The sequence below is a fragment of the Apodemus sylvaticus genome, chromosome 3 (genome assembly GCF_947179515.1).
Source record: "Apodemus sylvaticus chromosome 3, mApoSyl1.1, whole genome shotgun sequence".
Classification (NCBI taxonomy): domain Eukaryota; kingdom Metazoa; phylum Chordata; class Mammalia; order Rodentia; family Muridae; genus Apodemus; species Apodemus sylvaticus.
This window is the reverse complement of record NC_067474.1, coordinates 126,378,125-126,398,135: the sequence shown is the minus strand read 5'-3', so window position 1 is coordinate 126,398,135 and position 20,011 is coordinate 126,378,125. Positions and strand designations below refer to the sequence as shown.

Here is a 20,011-nt window from a genome sequence, read left to right as displayed (position 1 = left end):
TGAGTCTATGAGTAACAATGAGGCTATAGCCTTAGTCCTCTAAATTTTCTCTGTATCTCCTGTCAAGTCATGATTTTCATTTGTACCTCCTGCAAGCTCTGACTGTGATCTAGATAAACCTATTAATCCACGATTTCACAGTTGTTTTAAAACAGAAGCTTCATGTTTCTTAAATTAACATAGACAGTAGTGGGTGGATTATGGGATTTCCATGGCACTCACATAGCACATGTCCATTACTTTTTTCTCTTTTCCTCCTTAAGATCTCTTTCCTGTTCATTGTCATGTTTCTAGTGAAATGGTCTACACTTGGAAATATACAAGCATAAGCATGTCTTTATCTTTGTGAGGCAGTGTTATTGTACTTAACATAATGATTTATGCTTTCATAATTTTTCCTGTAAATATCATTTTTCCTTTATGGCTTAATAAAGTCCCATGAATATACATATTACATTCTTACCCATTCATCTGTGGACGATCATCTAGATTAGATCTATTTTCTAACTATTGTGTATAGTGTAGCAATGAGCATAGGTGTAAAGTGTCTCTGTACTGGGACCTAAGAGTTCCACACTATGAAGTGGTGTAGCTGGGTCACATGGGGGTTATATGGCAGTTCTTATAGATTTTGAGAAACATCCATAGAGGTTTCAATGATGACCAGTGGCTACAATAGTTTATAGTCCCACAAAAGTTATATTTTAATATATCATTTTCATCATTTATTGTCATGAAGAGATCCATTATGACCAGAGTGAGATGACATTTTGTAGTTTTAATTTGCATTACCCCATGACTAAAAATGTTGAAGACTTTTAAAAATATTTATTAATCATTTTATTTCTTCTCTTGAGAACTATCCACTCAGTTTATATTCCCATTTATTGGCTAGAATTCTATTTTTGAATTGAATGTTTACATTTATTACATATATTCTAAATATTAACCCTCACTGAAGCACATCTTAAAAAAGTTTTCTTTTAGTCTGTTGGCTGTCTCTTCATTCTGGTGATTTTGTCTTTTAAAATTTAGAAAATCCCATTTGTCAATTACTAGTGTTATTTCTTGTGGTATTAGATTCCACAGAATGCCCTTGCTTATGCCTATATCTTGAAGTGTTTTCTTCTAGCAAGTTTACAGTGTCAGGCATTATTTTTTTGTTTCATTTTGAGTAGGTGAGAGATATGAACATATTTTCATTCTGTCACACATAGACATCCCCTAGTCTTAGCGTCATTTATTGAAAAGAATATTTTCCAATATATGTTTTTGACAAAGATTAGGCAGCTTAAGCTGTATGAGATTTTCCTGAGTATTATAGTCTTTCTTTGGTCTACATGTGTGTTTTGAACTAGCCAACATCATGCAGATTTTATCATTATGTCTTTGTAGCAGACTTTGAAGTCAGGAATATGGTAACTACGGTAGTATTCTTTCTGCTTCAGAAATGTTTTGAATTTGGGGAGGCTTTGTCTTTCTCTGTGAGTTTTAGGCTTTTTTTCTAGTTCTGTAAAATATATCATTAGAATTTTAAAAATGACTCTATTGAATATGTATATTACTTTTAATGATATAGCTTTTTTCACAGTATTTTGTCAACCCATGAGCATGCAGCATCATTCCATTCTCCAGTATCTTTTCCATTTCTTCTTTCCTGTTGTACTTTTCATTGTAAATGTTTTCAACATCCTTGGATAGGTTATTCTTAGGCTTTTTGAAAGTACTGAGAATAAGATTTTTTTTCTAGATTTGCTCTCAATTCATTAATGTATAAAGAAGCCACTAATTTTTGTATGTTGGCTTTGAATCTTAGTGTTTTGCTGAAAGAATTTATCAGATTTCAAACTATGTCTTGTAGAGTCTTTAAGCTATATGTCTTATACAAATAGGAAGAGTTTGACTTTTACTTTTCCTATTTGCAGCGCTAGTATTTCTTTCTCTTATTTTATTGTTCTAAGATTTCAAGTACTGTATTTAAAAGAAATGCAGAGAGTGAGCACATTTTCTTGTCTATATTTTAGATACCATGATTTCAATCCTTTTCCATTTAGTAGAATAGTTGTAGCTGATGAGATTCCCCAGTGGATAAGGGTGCTTGTCGCCAAGCCCGAGAGTTCAATCATCAGGATGGTCATGGTAGAAAAAGAGAATCAGCTTCAGCACGCGCGTGCACACACACACACACACACACACACACACACACTCACACACCATACTAAATAAATAAATAGATAATACTATTAATGTTGGCTATAGGTTTGTCATATATGATATTTATTAAGTTGATTTCTCTTCTCTCTATTCTATTTCGTTGATGATTTCATCAAAAATAGCTGAATCTCTTTTTGGTATTCACTAAGAGAATCACATGATCTCTTTTCTTTTCTCTATTTATATCCTGTATCATATTTATTGATTTCTGCACGCTGAACTACCCTCAAGATGAAGGATAATGATGTATGATCTTTAATGAGTTCTTGGACTTGGTTTGAAACATTTTGTTGAAAAATTTGATTGTACGCTGATAAAAGAAATTGGTCTAATGAATCTGGAGGATAATTTTGGTAGTGTTCCATTTTATTTTATTTTATTAAATAGTTTTAAAAGTAGCTTGGTGTTACATTTTTCACTAAAAGTTTGGTCAAATTAAACACTAACCTGTATAACCCCAGTCCTTTCCTTGTGGGTAAACTTACTTCCTTGCTTTGATTTTGATCGGTCATATATATTTATGAATTTATTAATTTCTTTCATTTTCCCACATTTTAGCAACATAAATTATCTTTTTATTTCTTTAAGTTTTATTTTATTTGTTCTTTAATATTTTTTACAGTTCAAACTTTATCCCCCTCCAGGTCTACCCTCTGACTCTTACACATCCCACAACTCCTCCCCTTGTCTCCAAGAGAATGTCCCCACGCCCACCCCCACCCCACTACACCCCCCTACTCCCTGTGGTTCCTCTTTCTTCAACATGTGTTATCACCTGAGTTTTTTATCTTAGTCATTCTGATTGGTGTAAGATGAAATCTCAGGGTTGTTCTCAATTGTATTTCTCTAATGACCTTGAACATTTCTTTAAGTGCTTCTCAGCCATCTGAGATTACTCTGTTGTAAATTCTCTAGTTCTATACCCCAATTTTTGATTGGGCTGTTTGGTTTCTTGATGGTTTGGACACTTGATCTTTGACAAGGAAGCCAAAAATATATGTGGCAAAAGAAAGCATCTTCAATAAATGGTGCTGGTCTAACTGGCAATCCGTATGTATATATATGAAAATAGATCCATATTTGTCACCTTGCACAAAGCCCAAGTCAAAATGTATCAAGGACTTCAACATAAAACCAGATACACTGACTCTAATAGAATAGAAAGTGAGAAATAGCCTCAAATTTATTGGTACAGAGGGAATTTTCCTAAACAGAACTCCAGTAGCTCAGGCACTAAGATCAAAAATTGATAAATAGCCATATTGGGGTGCTATGCCACCTGGAAGGAACTTGACATTCACCAAAGTGAAGTTCCTCTCCCAGCCTTTGAGTGGGAATTCCTGTGCTAACCATAATCCTCGGTCAATGTAAAATTCCTGCCAGGTGGCACAGCACCCCAGGTGGCACAGCACCCCAGGTGGCACAGCACCCCAGGTGACACAGCACTCCAATATGGCTCTCTACACTCATGAAGCTGGAAAGCTTCAGTAAGGCAACAGTCATTGCCAATAGGACAAACAGGCAACCTACAGATTGGGAAAGTCTTCACTAACCCCACATCCAATAGAGGGCTATTACCCAAAATATATAACTAACTTAAGAAGCTAACCACCAAGAAACCAAACAAAACAACATTTCAAAACAATGCCTAATGATATCTGAGTTTATTTTTTCCTTTTCTAAGATATTTTTTTATTCAATATATTTTTTATTTACATTTCAAATGATTTATGGCTTCCCTCTCCCTGAAAGTCCCATAAGCCCTCTTCCCTCCCCCTGTTCCCCCATCCACCCCTTCCCACTTCCCTGTCCTGGTATTCCCTTACACTGCTGCACGGAGCCTTTCCAGAACCAGGGGCCACTCCTTCCTTCTTCTTGGACATTATTTGATATGTAGATTATATCTTGGTTTTATTTTTAACACCTACCTTTCAGATATAATTTTAATAATCTTAGTGTTCTCTTTCTTTTGGTTAGTTTGGCTAGGTGCTTATTATTAGTCTTAATCTTTTCAAAGAAAAAATTCTTGATTGATACTACACGCTAATCTTTTAATCTTCTTTTCATTATGTACATCCCTAATACTGTGTTTTGATTTGATTGTTTCAGACCTTTGAGGGGCATCCTCAGTCTGTAGCTCTCTGAGTCTTTAACGAAAGCACATATAGCTGTATACTTTAATCTTAGACTGCTTTTGATATGTTCCAGACATTCGGCTAATTTGTATTATGGTTTTCATTTGATTCAAGGAATTTTTCAATGCCTTTCTGATTTCTTTAGTGACTTTTCATTTAAAAGGGCACTTCTCAATCTCTGAGTAGTTGTGGCATTTCTGTTATATAGACATACCTAATACTTCTATATATGTGCATAAACAATATATGTATGCATGTATGTATTTATATATATGAAGATTTGTATAAACAATGTTTTATATTTGTTATCCCACAAAGTAACAGGTTTCCATGTAGTGTTTCCACAGCCATTTCATTTTGATTGATTCTTCCTCTCACTTCTCACTTATCTTCTCTTTTCTCCCTATCCCTGATAAGCCTTCTTGCCTCCAATAGTTTTCTTTCCATTTTGTTTCTATAGTTTATCTTGATGTTTATTTCCTGTGTTATTCCAATATAATATGAAAAAATACAAGATATTACTTTTACATTTTAAGGCTTGTTTTGTAATCTAAAACATGATAGGTTTTATTTTATTTTATTTTTTATTTTTTATTTTTTTGTTTTTGAGACAGGGTTTCTCTGTATATCCCTGGCTATACAGAGAATTCATTCTGTAGGCCAGGCTGGCCTCAGACTCAGAAATCTGCCTGCCTCTGCCTCCCAAGTGCTGGGATTAAAGGCATGTACCACCACTGCCCGGCAAGGGAGATGGCTCTTTTTTCTTTCTTTCTTTCCTTTCTTTCTTTCCTTTCTTTCTTTCCTTTCTTCCTTCCTTCCTTCTTTCTTTCTTTCTTTCTTTTTTATTTGTTTTATAAATGATTACAGTTTTGCAAATGAATGATCTCTAAAATGAGCTTCTCATTTTCTTTTTAATTATTATATATGAGGAGTGCTGTGCCACCTTGATTACCGTTTCCATTTATTTGGTCAGTTGACCTCCCTTCTTTTGGTCTCCATTTTTATCTTCTTCAGTGAGGCGTGCTTCCTGTGGACTGCAGGCGGTTGGGATCAAGGCGTAAGTTGGAATCAAAGCGTCTGTTTCAGCCTTTGTTCTGTAAGAATGTTCATTGACTCTCCTCACACTAGCTTGGTCATCATTATTCATTCTCACCCCAGATACTGTGCGTAGCTTTTGTTTCATCAGACCTCTTCATTTTTGCCAGGACTTATTTCATCTTCAGAAACATAACAATAATATTTACTAAAATGCTTAACATTCTAAATCATATATGGTGACAAAGTTCATTTATAATCTGATTTTTTTCTGTGAATGTCTTTTGTCCTAATGTTTGGATACAACATTGTCAAATGTTTCTCTAAAAGCACTTTGTTAGAAATTACTTTTTACTAATGTATATTGATTGTACAAATTAATGTACAATTATAATTCATTATAATATTTCAACACATATGATGTAGCATGTGGTAGTAAAATCTACTTCCCTTTACCCATCCTCTCATCTAAATACTTCTCAAACTCTAATAATCACTTTTGCCTTTTGCATGCTTCCTTAATTCATATCATCAGTATAATATATGAGTTCACTAGCACTACATTAAGAACTTTCACACGTTATCTCTAGTCCAATGTTAGACTATCAGCATTTAGCTTCCTACTAATAACATCACCAAGTGACAGAAGTAGAATTGCTAAGTATGATATGAATGCATACTATGTATGTATTAATATGTAATTTTAATTACATTAATATGTAATTAACTCCATTAATATGCAAGCTGTATTAATTCATATGTATTAATTACATTAATATGTAAACTGAACAATTTACAAAATAATACCAAACTACTGTAATCTAAGGAATAGTAAGGAATAGTGGTCAGTTATACCTAACTATAATGAGGTTATAGAACCTGAAGATCCATCTTCTATAGCCAGAGAGGAATCCAAGTGGAGCAACTGAGACAACAACCTACCCACAAAACATTCATTGCAAAATTTATCCTGTCTGCAAGTAATATAGGAACAGGGGGAGGGAGCAGAGACTGAGGAATCACCATCCAATAACTGGCCCAACTTGAGACACATCCCATGGGTAAGCACCGATTTCTAACACTATTAATGATACTCTTTTATGCTTGCAGACAAGAGCATGTTTTCCTCTGACAGGCTCAACCCAGCAGTTGACACAGACAGATAATACAGCCAAAGAATTGATGGAGTTTGGGGACACTTATGGAAGAGTAAGAAGGATTATGGGTCATGAACTCATAGGAACATGTGGGTAGGAACTCCACAGTAAGACCAATAGAATAAAATAACCTGGACCCTAGGAGCTTTCAGAGTCTGAACCACCATCCAAAGAAGAAGAACCCCACAAAGGCTGGGCCTAGGCATACTGCTCATATATAGCAGATGTGCAGTTTGAACTTCATGTGGGTTCTGTACAACTAGAACAAGGGTTATCCCAACAGCTGTTGCCTTTATGTGGGATATGTTCTACTAGCTAGGCTGCCTTGTCTGGCCTCAGTGGGAGAGGAAACACCTAGTCTCACAGAGACTTGAAGTGCCAGAGGTACTCACAAGACCCCCCCCCCCCAGTCTGAGGAGAAGTAGAGTGGATGAGGGAAAGATTGTGGGAGAAGATGACCAGGAGGGGAGCAGTGAGTGGGATATAAAGTGAATAAGTAAAAAAAATTAATTAATTAATTAATTAAAAAATATTGGTCAGGAAAATAGTCTGAGAACAATTAATCCAATTTTTCTTCTCCCTAGATTTTCTCACACATACTTTTCTTTTGATGCTACTAAGGGCCCAAAAGCACCAACAACATCCTTGAAAGTTGAGGATGATGATTGTCTTCATTGGGCTTATTGTGCTTTCATGGTAGAGGCCATGTGACATTGCCTTTCTACTTGGCCAGTTAGACAGTGCCTATAATGTGGTTGTACATCTAGAGTTTTATATTGTAGAAAAGACCCACCACTCAACTTCCTGGTTGTTATAAAAGAACTATAGTAATAGCTTGTTGCCCACACACTTATAATGGTTCATCTTCTAAACCAATGAAACACCAGGCTACATGGTGGGCTACCATGAAATACTGTATAACACCTACCTCTTTGGTGATTCATTCTTTACCCCGTGACTCACTTGGCTCCTTCCAGTGACAATGATGTCATTGAATATTTCTTCATCAGACACTGAGGACTATGTGGCACAATGCAAAATATGGAAGGAATTTCTGCTTTATAGGTCAAATTCCCACCAGTAAGAAATTACAAGGACTGAGAAAAGATAGGTGATACCTGCAAAGCTATGGCCTTTGTTTATTTATTTGAAAATCCTATATTAATTCCTCTATTCTGTCCTGGATTGCCTCATGCTAAAACTTAAAAAGGTGGAATAGCAACAGAATATTCATCTCAAAGAAACACGTAGTATTCCAGGATAACAAACCATAGAACGAACAACTACAGCAAGGGTCAGCATTAGATTTGCATGTACGACAGAGAATATGGCCTCTACTCTATCTCACGGATGTTCTGGTCAAATGGCTGGTTATAGCCTCCCTCCAAGGCTCCCTTCATCTTTACAACAATTTAAATATTGATAACATTTAATCACATCAGATTCTTTCTGTGTTCTACTGAACATCTGTTCTTTTTGTTGTTGTTTCACTTCAAAGAATTCCATCAATAATTCACTAGATCATACTTATCTTAATTATTCTTTTACATGTTAATTTCTTCTGTAAATACCTTCATGAATATATCCAGATGTATAATGTACAAATTATCTATGCATATACCGATATAATCACATTGATAATCAAGATTACAACCCTGATTTCTTGAATAATTCACTGATAATTCAAAAGTATAAGACTAATGATGCTCTAAAAGTCATAAGAAATCTTATTTCTTTTATTTGCTTAAATTACATATAATACTATAAGTTTAGCTGTATGCATATACATACATACATAATTTAAATGAAGTTCCTGGACTTGGGCTCATCATGATTCTCAAAAGCCATAGACTGACTATTCAATAAAAACTCTACCAACCAGACATAAGAAGCTGCCTTTGGAATTGTTGGCCATAGGAGCCCAAGAGGCTTCCTAAACAATATATGCTATTGCTGCTGGCATTTGCTATCTCCTAGAGGTTGAAATACTGATATGTTGGACATGGAACTCAGAGGATCTGAGCTGAATGTGACCTCAAGTCTCCTCACCAAGGACCAGTTTCATAGTGCCAGAATGGGCTATGCAAGCTTCCAAGACAGGGTAGCACCAATATTCCTATCTAGCTGCAATGCCTATGAGCCACAACAATGACTAGCATTGCAACATTACAAGATATCCATGGGGACAGTTGTGACACTCATATCTTGGTGGTAACGAACAGTAGTCTAATTGTACATAAGGCCTGCCAAATAGGAGGGAAGTCATTCCTGGTACCGGAAACGTAGCCAACTATGCAAGGTTAATGAGGTCATGCACCTTAAAGGTGAGCCTCCTGCTGCTACTTTACTACCAGAACAATCCCTATTTGTATTCGAAATACTTATATATATATGCCCACAGACAAGTATATGTCTCATCTCTCCTCAAAGAAACTTATCTTTGCATAAGATGGAAAATTACAGACAGCTACAACTGTTAAAATAGCAGATACCAAAATGGAGAGAGATCTTGAGGTGCCCATTCCAAACTAATACATCTATAACACAATGCCTGCATCTACTGCTCATAGAACATTATGAACAAAGGGCAGAAAGATTGGGAGAACCAGAGGACCAGGAAATTAGCTGTGAGTTTGTGTCTCCTAGAAATGACAAGGAAGCGTCACCCATGGCACCTCAACAATATGGCTGCCTAAAAAAAACTTGAACAACAACAACAACAAAAGGCTAACAGATGTACTAGCATGAAGCAGGGCAATCTCATGGGATCCCATGCCTTGACAAAGAACTAGAGTCTCTGAAGAAGTTCTGAGAACAGGATAAAGAGTTTTTTGCTAGGTAGGGATAAGCCCTATAGTTGGTTACCCAATACCAAGTCATCAGAACTGAAATAATATACATAAAAATAATACTAAACAGGCTGAGCAAGTCATGCTTATTTTTATAAAAGCTGATATAACAATAACAAAGAAAAAGAGGCCATGAACTTGAGAGGGAGCAAAAGAAATGATGGAAGAGACTGGAGGAAGCAAATGCAAGGTTAGAAATAACATAATTATATTTAATAAAAATTAAAATTAATAAAATGTATTGCTCAATATCCATACATTTATAGGTATTATAGTTTCTCTTGCTATTGGTTTCAAGTTTTAGTCTGTAATGATCTAATAACTTAAAGGAAGTTGTTTCATTTAAAAGTAGTTGTTAGGATTCACTTTATATCCTAAAAAAGAAGCTATTTTTGAGAAAGTTCTCTGAGCTGCAGTCATTGAGTAAACTATTTTGTAGCTGTCTGTAAGTCTCTGTGATCTATAGTATAGATTGCCTCTGATGATTTGTTATTGAATTTGTGCTTTGAAGATGCATTGGTTAGAGTGCAGTTCTGCAATCACCATTAGTGCTGTATTGGAGTCTAGTAACTGGATATGCCCAACAGCTTTTGTTGTACTAAATTAAAAATGCTGTGATTTGCATATTCTTTTATTAATTCTTCAGTTTATCAATGGTGGAGCAGTATGATGGCTAGATTTATGTCAAACTGACACAGGCTACAATCATTTTGAAAGATGAAACTTCAACTGAGTTAAAGCTCCCAACACATTGGGCTCTGGGAAAGCCTATGGTGCATTTTATTGATGTGGTGACTGAAATGGGAAGGTCTACCTCACTATGGTTAGTGTCACTTGTACTCCTAAATGTTATAAGATTAAGTCAGAGGAAGCCATGAGAGCTAATTTTCTGTTTGGATTATTTGTTATTGAATTTATTGAGTTCTTTATATACTTTGAATCTTAACTTCCTGCCAGATATATAGGTGGAAAATATTTTCTCCCATTCTATGGGCTGTTTCTTCACTGTGTTATTTCCTTTGCTGCTGAGAAGTTTGTAAATTTCATATTATTCTGTTTGTCAATTATGATTATTTATTGATATATATTATATTCCTATTTGGGAAGTCTTTGTCTATGTAGATCTTATCCCGTATGTATTTTGAATCTATAAATGTAAGTACTATAATAAGAAAGACTGATAAATTTTGAATTCTTAAAGGTCACATCTTTGCAAAGATTGATAATGATATTAATGGAAGAACTTTAATTTCAAATCTATATTTAGTGATTTAGCTTTTCATTTTTATATCATATTGTAATTTATTGTTATTGTATTTATCTGCTTCATTGTCAGCATCTTAGATGTATAGATGGCTATATATCTTCTTATTAACTTTTATGTCTCCAGAACCTAGTACTGAAAAGCCAAATGTTACTGTCTATATATCACAGATATGTTGGATTTTTATCTATTCATCATATCATCTTAGAGCATATGATACAAGGTTTATGAAACCTACATTTTTTATTATAAGTGAAGGATAACAATGTATCACACTGAAGAATTTTTTCTAAAGATATAAGACAGTAATATACAAAACTGAGTCTAGCACAGAGCCTGAGAAAATGAAAACGCTAAAATATGCTGCTGTTTTCCTCAATATTTGACTAAGAGCTCTCCGCTCCTCCCTGTTCCAGAGACAGCTGCATCTTCTTGTGCAATGCCAACCTCCTCCTATAGACAAAAGGTGAAGGTGTGAACAGATTTGGCCTGGTTACCAGGGTTGCCTTCTGCTGTCCATCAGGCAAAGTGGGGATTGTTGCCATCAATGACCCTTTTATTGACCTCAACTACATGGTCTACATGTTCCAGTCTGACTCTACCCAATGGCAAGTTCAACAGCACAGTCAAGGCTGAGAATGGGAAGTTTGTCATCAACGGGAAGTCCATCACCATCTTCCAGGAGCAAAATCCCACTAACATCAAATGGTGTGATGCTGGTGCTGAGTATGTCATAGAGTCTACTGGTGTCTTTAACACAACAGAGAAGACTGGGACCCACTTAAAGGGTGGGGCCAAAAGGTTCATCATCTCTGCCCCTTCTGCAAATGCCCCATGTTTGTGATGGGTGTGAACCATGAGAAATATGACAATTCATTCAAGATTGTCAGCAATGCATCCTACACCACCTACTGCTTAGCCCCCCAGCCAAGGTCATCCATGACAATTTTGGAATCGTGGAAGGGCTCATGACCACCATCCATGCCATCACTGCCACTCAGAAGACTATGGATGGCCTCTCTGGGAAGCTGTGGCTTGATGGCCGTGGGGCTGCCCAGAATATCATCCCTGCATCCACTGGTGCTGTTAAGGCTGTCGGCAAGGTCATCCCAGAGTAGAATGGGAAGCTCACTGGCATGGTCTTCCATGTCCCTATCCCCAGTGTATCCATTGTGGATCTGATGTGCCACCTAGAGAAACTTGCCAAGTATGATGACATCAAGAAGGTGGTGAAGTAGGCATCCAAGGGCCCACTGAAGGGCATCCTGGGCTACAATGAAGACCAGGTTGTCTCTCTCCTATGATTTCAACAGCAACTTCAACTCTTCCACCTTTGATGCTGGGGCTAGCATTGCTCTCAATGACAACTTTGTAAAGCTCATTTCCTGGTATAACAATGAATATGGCTACAGCAACAGGGTCGTGGACCTCATAGCCTACATGGCCTCCAAGGAGTAAGAAGCCCTGGACCATCCACACCAGCAAGAGAGCAAGAGAGAAGCCCTCGGTTGCTGAGGAGTCCCTGTCCCAACTCAGTCCCCAACCCTGAATATCTCCCTCACAATTTCCATCCCAGAGCCTCATAATAACAGGAGGGACCTAGGAAGCCCTCCCTACTCTCTTGAATACCATCAATAAAAGTTCTGCTGCACCCCCAAAAAATATTTGACTAAGAGTGGTCTGATTTTTTTAAATTAACATTTTATTCAAATCATTACCCATTGAATAATGAATACATCTGTGGGAAGAAGAAATTGCCGGGGGAAGTAGGGAGAAAGCAATAATGGCCACAGAAATGGAAATCAGAGGATTACTCTAATGATGTAAGAGACTCTAGGATTATTATGCTCTGCCACAATGGTGTGAAGAGAAGAGAAGAGAAGAGAAAATAAGTGTGGGGAAGAAAGATTACTTCTTAGAACCATGTCTGAGAGCAGGAGGCATCTTTCTCCAGAGTTCCATGTAGAAATACTCTGGGTCTAGAGCTGGGGGAGAGGGGAGCTCCTTCCAGGACTGGCAATAATGAGCATTAGACATGAGCAAAGCATCTGAAGGCAGGGTTAAAAGCATCATGGCCTTGTGGAAACAAGGGAAACAAGTCCTGGGAATCTCTTAGGATGCTGGCAAGGCCTTAATAGTTGACATACCATTCAGTGTGTTTATACACAGGAGAACTTCCATTCTGCAAGCCAATAGTGCCACTCCATGCAATCATGGTAACAACCAAGTCTCTGAGGTTCTACTTGCCAGTTCTTCTTTGGACAGTTTCCTCACTGACTTCATATGATAACAGTGTGCAAAAGATGCTGCTGGGAGTGGCCATGCACACACAGGTGCACTACCGACCATTAGAAGAATTTATTCTGGATTCACTGTCCTTTCATACAGCCCCGCCCGAGATACCCTTCCTCATTTGTTAAGGTTTTTTTTTTCACTCCATTTTAAAAACTGAATCTAAAAATTAATATGCCAACTGATCTGTCAAGCAAATAAGTCAAAGTTCCCATGGAACACAGGAGAAATGAAGCAAGATTGGCTTTGTCTGCCCAGTTTGGATTTGCATATGCTGTAATATATCTGAGAGATATCATATGGCTTTCCTGAGATTAAAAAATTTACATAAAAGGAGACAAGAGAAGTTTGGTATAGAAAAATGAAGTTCTTTACTTTTATCGGTTTCTATGACAACAAGCTTATACATGCTTAAATTATCAAATGGCAGTGAATGATTGTATTTCTTTCTGATAATTTCAAGCAAACAAGAACAAACAATTTCCCTTCCTTTTCCTGAGAGGAAAGAGGCTGAGAATTGCTTTAGAGAACGTCTGAAAACATTTCACCAATCAATATGTGAGACAGTCTTTATCCCTTACTCCTTACCCGATAAAGCTTTCAGGCAAAGGTTTCACTTTAATCTTTGTATAAATAGGATGTTGATTTCTAGCACCAGCATGCCATCAGATGATGTTTAAAATTAGTCTTCTGCTATATGCTTGGCTGCTAATGTGTCTGAGTATGAGAAGAAATGTGGAATGAAACAATTTGCTTTTCTGAACCTAAGCCTCTGTATTTCCATCTTATTTTTCATCCCCACAGTCTACTATGAGTACAACAGTAAGACTGGTGCTCAAGTCTGAATCTGTTGACTTCACCACAGTTCTTTTATTTTTTTATTGGATATTTTCTTTATTTAAAGTTCAAATGTTATCCCCTTTCCCGGTCCCCACCCCCTGAAGCCTCCTATCCTGTCACTTCTCCTGCTGCTTCTATGAGGGTGTTCCATACCCACCCACTCCCTGCCCTCAAACTCCCCTACACTGGGGCATCCATTGAGCTTTCACAGGACCAAGGATCTCTGCTTCCATTCATGCTTAGCTTTGGGGAACACAAGCTCTATCTGCCTGCCATGGTTGGCTTCATCAAATGATCAAAGACATCTTGTGTCTGATCTGGAGGAATAATTCAGAAATCTGAGTCAAAATCCCAATGTACTTATTTTTTGTGATATTTGAGGTCGACATCTTTTTGTCCATCAAGCAGGGAAGTGTTTGCTGACAGGAGCCTGATATAGCTGTCTCCTGAGAGGCTCTGACAGAGCCTGTCAAGTATAGAGGCAGATGCTTGCAGTTAACCATTGGACTGAGTACTGCGAACTAGTCAAGGAGTTGGAGAAGGGACTGAAGGACCTGAGGGGGTTGCAGCCCCATGGCGAGAGCAACAGTATCAACAGGCAAGGCACCCAGGAGTTCCCAGGGACTGAACCACCAACCAAAGAATACACATGGAGGGACCCAGAGCTCTGGCCATATATGTGGCAGAGGATGGCCTTGTTGGACATCAGTGGGAGAAGTGGCCCTGGGGCCTGAGGAGTTTCAATGCTCCAGTGTAGGGGAATGCCAGGGCAGGAAGGCCAGAGTGGGAGGGTAGGTGGGGGGAGCATCCCAACAGAGGCCAGGGAGGGGGGAAGGGATAGGAGTTTTCCAGAGGGGAGACCTGGAAAGGTGATTACATTTGAAATGTAAATAAAGAAAATATCCAATAAAAAAGGAAGCCTAAAGTAATGTGGATTTAAGGGACCTATTTCACATTGATCCAATCCATCTTTCTTTTTTTTTAATTTTTTTTTTGAAAAGGGAAGTAAAGGGAAGTATAAACACTTTATGATAAAATTAAAGATTTACATGGAAAATATTTCAGATGAACACATTAAAATTGACAATTTTCATGGAAAATTAAAAAGTAAAGGGGTAGACATGTCAAACATCGCTAAATTAATTGAAATATGGAATAGAAACATTTTATGATAGAATTGAAGATTTACATGGAAAATATTTCTGATAAAATTGTAGAAAAATATAGAAAAACATGTTAGAATTGAAGATTATCATGGAAAATTTTATATAGATATGATAATGGTAGGTATAAAAGTATTCCTAAGTTGATTGAAAGTGAAATTATAAATATTTTCTGATAAACTTGAAGATTTACATGGAAAATATTTCTGATAAAATTGAAAAAATATATAGAAAACATGTTAAAATTAAAGATTATCATGGAAATTATATAGATAAAATGATAGGCATAAATATAATTCTAAGTTGATTGAAGGTGGAATTATAAACATTTTCAGATAATGAAGATTTACATGGAAAATATTTCTGGTTAAATTCAAGAAATAAATAGACAAAAACATTAAAATTGACTATTTCATGGAAAATTTTACATATAAAATGGTAGATATAAAAACTCTTTTGAAATTAATTGAAGGTGTAATTAGAAACATTTGTGATAAAATCAAAGATTTACATTGAAAACATTTCTGATAAAATAGAGGAAGTATATAGAAAGACATTAAAATTGAAGATTATCATGAAAAATAATTCAGATAAAATGGTAGACATAAAAACATTACTAAATAAATTAAAAGAAGAATTATAAATATTTTCTGAAAAAATTGAAGATTTCCATGAGAAATATTTTGTTAGTCTATGTCTTTTTATTGGGGAGTTGAGTCTATTGTTAAGAAATATTAGGGAACAGTGATTGTTGCTTCCTGTTATTTTTGATGTTATTTTTATGTTGGTGTGGGTAACTTCTTTGGGGTTTGTTTGAAGAAGATTACTTTCTTGCTTTTTCTAGGGTGTTGTTTCCCTCCTTGTATTGGCATTTTCCATCACTTATCCTTTGAAGGGCTGGATTTGTGGACAGATATTGTGTAAATTTGGTTTTATCATGGAATATCTTGGTTTCTCCATCTATGATGATTGACAGTTTTGCTGGATCTAGTCGCCTGGGCTTACGTTTGCGTTCTCTTAGTGTATGTATGAGGTCTGCACAGGATCTTCTAGCTTTCATCATCTCTGGTGAGAAGTCTGGTGTGATTCTGATAGGTCTGCCTTTATAAATTGCTTGCCCTTTTTCCCTTACTGCCTTTAATATTCTTTTTTGTTTATTGAATTTGGTTTTGAGTATTATGTGCCAGGAGGACTTTCTGTTCTGGACAAGTCTGTTTGGAATTCTGAAGGCTTCTTGTATGTTCATGGGCATCTTTTTCTCTAGGTTAGGGAAGTTTTCTTCTATAATCTTGTTGAAGATATTTACTGGGCCTTTAAGATGTGAATCCTCACTCTCATCTATACCTATAATCCTTATGTTTGGTCTTCTTTTTGTGTCCTGGAGTTCCTGGATGTTTTGGGTTACCAGCTTTATGCATTTTGTATTTTCTTTGACTGTTGAGTCAATGTTTTCTATGTTATCTTCAGCACCTGAGATTCTTTCTTCTATCGCTTGTATTCTGTTGTTGATGCTTGCATCTATGACTTCTGAATTCTTTCCAAGGTTTTCTATCTCCAGAGAATGTCTCATTTTGTCATTTCTTTATTGTTTCTACTTCTACTTTTAGATCCTGGATGGTTTTGTTCCGTTCCTTCACTTGATTGTTTGTGTTTTCCTGTAATTCTTTAAGGGATTTTTGTGTTTCCTCTTTAAGGGCTTTTGCCTGTTGACAGATGTTCTCCTGTATTTTTTTAAGGACGTTATTTAAGTTTTTCTTGAAGCCCTCTATCAGCATCATGAAATATGATTTTAAATCCAACTCTTGCTTTACGGTATGTTGGGTTATCCAGGACTTGCTGTGCTGGGAGAACTGGGTTCTGATGCTGCCATGTGGCCTTGGTTTCTGTTGGTAGGGTTCTTGTGCTTGCCTTTTGTCATCTGGTTATCTCTGGTGCTTGTTGGTATTGTTGTCTCTGGCTGGACTTTGTTCCTCCTGTGGGCCTATAAGTCTGTGTCCTTACTCCTATGAGCTCAAAAGTGAAAGCACTGATCTCTCTCTCCTTGCAGGCTATGCACAGAGGGCTATGGAATTTCCCGGCTCCCTGGTACAAATGGTGGAGGGAAGACTTCTGTCCCAGCTGCTCCACTGATCTTAGGCCCTGTGTGCTCCTAGCTGGTCCTGTCCAGAGAGAAGGTGGAGATCTTACCTCTGTGCTCAGAAGTGAAAGCACTGCTGGGAGATAACTCTCTCCTGGCAGGCTATGCACAGAAGGTTGTGGAGTCTCCTGGCTCCCTGTTGCAAATGGCGGTGGGCCCAATCCATCTTTCAAGTAATGGAAATAATCATATTAAGTGTCTGGTAAAGATTACTATGTTGTATTTTACCTGTTTGCACTGTTTAGGTCCTAGCAATAAGAAGCAATTTTCAGCAAGATAAAGCATAGTACATATGCTTATAGTAAATTGTACTTAATGATTTTGTTTTTGTTTGTTTGTTTTTTATATGTTTTTTTTTTTTTGATTTTTAGTTTTTTGAGACAGGGTTTCTCTGTGTAGCACTGGCTGTCCCAAAATTCACTCTATAGACTAGGCTGGCTTCCAGCTCAGAAATCTGCCTACCTCTGCCTCCCAAGTGCTGGGATTAAAGACATGCATCACCACTTCCCGGCTACTTGATGATTTTTATACACTGATAATAAAGTTTCTAGGGGAACAATGAGACTATGTTCTCAATTTAAAAAAAATAGAAATAATTAGAATAATAATTTAAATTAGATGCTAATCAATTGCTTTGAAAAACGAAACTTACTAGAACATAAAAAGGAAAGAAACCTGCTTGCCTTGTAACTAATCTTGTTTCTGAAAATTAGTAGAAAATTAAATTCTTACCTAACCACAGAGACAAAGACAATATATAGTGCTTTTTGGCAGAGAGAAAGAATCCTGTTCATTCCAGGGAGTAAGATCTTACTTTGTAGAAAGTTTTTAACAACAGCTTTATCTGAGATCAAATTAAGTAACAACACTTTGAGGGTTAACTTTTTGTAGAAGTAAGTTGATCACAAATGATTTACAAATATTGCAGACTACTTCTGAATTTCAGAATTACTGAGCTCCTATAATGATAATTTATTCTCTTCGTCTTGATCCAGTTTGCAGTAATATAGTGGAAGGACTTTCTTGAACAGTTTTACCTTCCCAAATAAGGGTAAGTAGCTTGTTTAAGCAACATGTTTCAGTTAGAAGCCCTCAGTATATAGAACTGAGTCTTCTATATTCTGGATTGCCAGTACAATTTATTGAAGACTGAACATCAGAATTAGAACTATCGATGTTCATATTTAATGTAGGCTACCTGAACTTGTTTAATGGCTTCTGCATGGGTGACTTATTTGTGCAACACACCTGTTGAACAATTACTAATGGGACAAATTAGAAGGATGGCTCCAATATTTAGTGTATTTAATGTAAGAGATCAGGTCACAAATTGTTTGTCTTTTATTAGCACTATTTATTCACGATGGATGTTAGATCACAAGTAAAGAAAATCTGCTCCTGATTCCCACTGCAGTTTTCTCTGAGTTACAATGTCAAGAGTGAGTGACAGTAGCTCCATGCCATGGAAACAGACTCACAGCAATGTCCTGGCTAATTCACATACTAGTTGTAGCATTAGGATGATTGAGTTAAAGTCACATTCTTACCACCTGTAGGCTCGAGAGCAGCTACCTCCCAGGGTTCTTGCAATGACTGGCCTAATGTAGTACACAGAACTATCTTAGTTTATGGTCTGGCACAAGTGTCACAGAGCAACGACAGCTGCAGTGGTGGTGGTGGTGGTGATTTGTAAAACTGATAGTCCCAGCTTGCTTCAAATGGTTATTTGAAGTTTTGAAAACCGAGAAGTACCAGTGAGTATATTTAAGTGATTGCATATAAATGTTTCTATTTATAAAACAATTATTACATATCTCTATTATAAAATTTGCACCAAATAGTTATTAGTCATTTAGTATAATAAAAGCATCTTCAATGAGAACTCTGTCATACATAATCAGTTAAGTGTTAAATGAATTCTGGATAAAGGTTTATTCTTTGCCTTCAAATAATAACTGCTACTATTCTTCATTGAGTTCTTTAGTTATCCAAAGCCATAGTATGTGTTTTTACATATAATTTTTATAAAAATCTATAACATCATCACATCCTTACAACAGATAAAGAATCTGAAGTAAAAAGTGTCAGTGATATTTCTGCACTGTCACATGATTTAATTTCCTTATTTTCCCTCCACATCCTTTTAAAGGCTCTTATTAAAAAATAATTTTTACTGTTTCTTTTAAAATGATTAAATGAATCATGGATGAATAACCTTATGCTAATTCAACTGTATGTTTCTATAACTGAAATATTTTTGTGACATTAAAATGGAAAATAAGAGAGACATTTCAAGAAGAGTATGTCTAGCCCAGGACAGCACTGGAAAAGTTACTAATAAAAGCAGTAGGCATCTTAAAAGCAATTACATGGCATTGATGGAATGTTGTTGTTTTCGTCCCTGAGAGACATCTTTCCTGCATGTTAGAGATGCACTTGGGCTCTGAGTAGGGCAGCCATTTATTAGAATACATTGAAATAATAGGTGGAAAATTCATTTTCTAAAGAGGAAAGGGCAACATCCAGAAGGTAAAGAGTATTATGTTGCTACTTACAGGGTCCTATTAAAAACAAAGGCCTGTAAAATAGCATTTCAAGGGTAGAAAAGCAATACACTTTCAAATAACCTTAGCAAGAGGAAGCTGGAACAAAGACAAGAGTAGAATTATATATATAGAATTTGCAGCAGAACCAGGTAGTGGTTTTTATTCTACAAGATATTTGGAGGTCTAAACATTGTGCTCAGTATTTATGAAAGCTCACCCAAAGATATATAAGGATGGAATTTTATTGCATCAGAATCAACAAGAGAAATTGTCCACAGCTTAGGAGATAGGAGAATGATTAAAATAATTATTATATCTTCAAGTAGTTGGGAGTGCAGTGTTTCTAAACTATCCTAATCTAGTAAAGACTCCTGAACAT

General features: G+C 36.4%; 1 protein-coding gene and 1 pseudogene across 1 annotated transcript in view; one reads left to right on the top strand and one right to left on the bottom strand.

The window, feature by feature from the left end:
* Positions 1–20,011, bottom strand: part of Agbl4 (AGBL carboxypeptidase 4) — a 1,251,089-nt gene that overhangs the window by 635,951 nt on the left and 595,127 nt on the right. The gene's annotated exons all lie outside the window — the stretch shown is intronic.
* On the top strand, positions 11,141–12,112 carry LOC127681081 (glyceraldehyde-3-phosphate dehydrogenase-like; annotated as a pseudogene).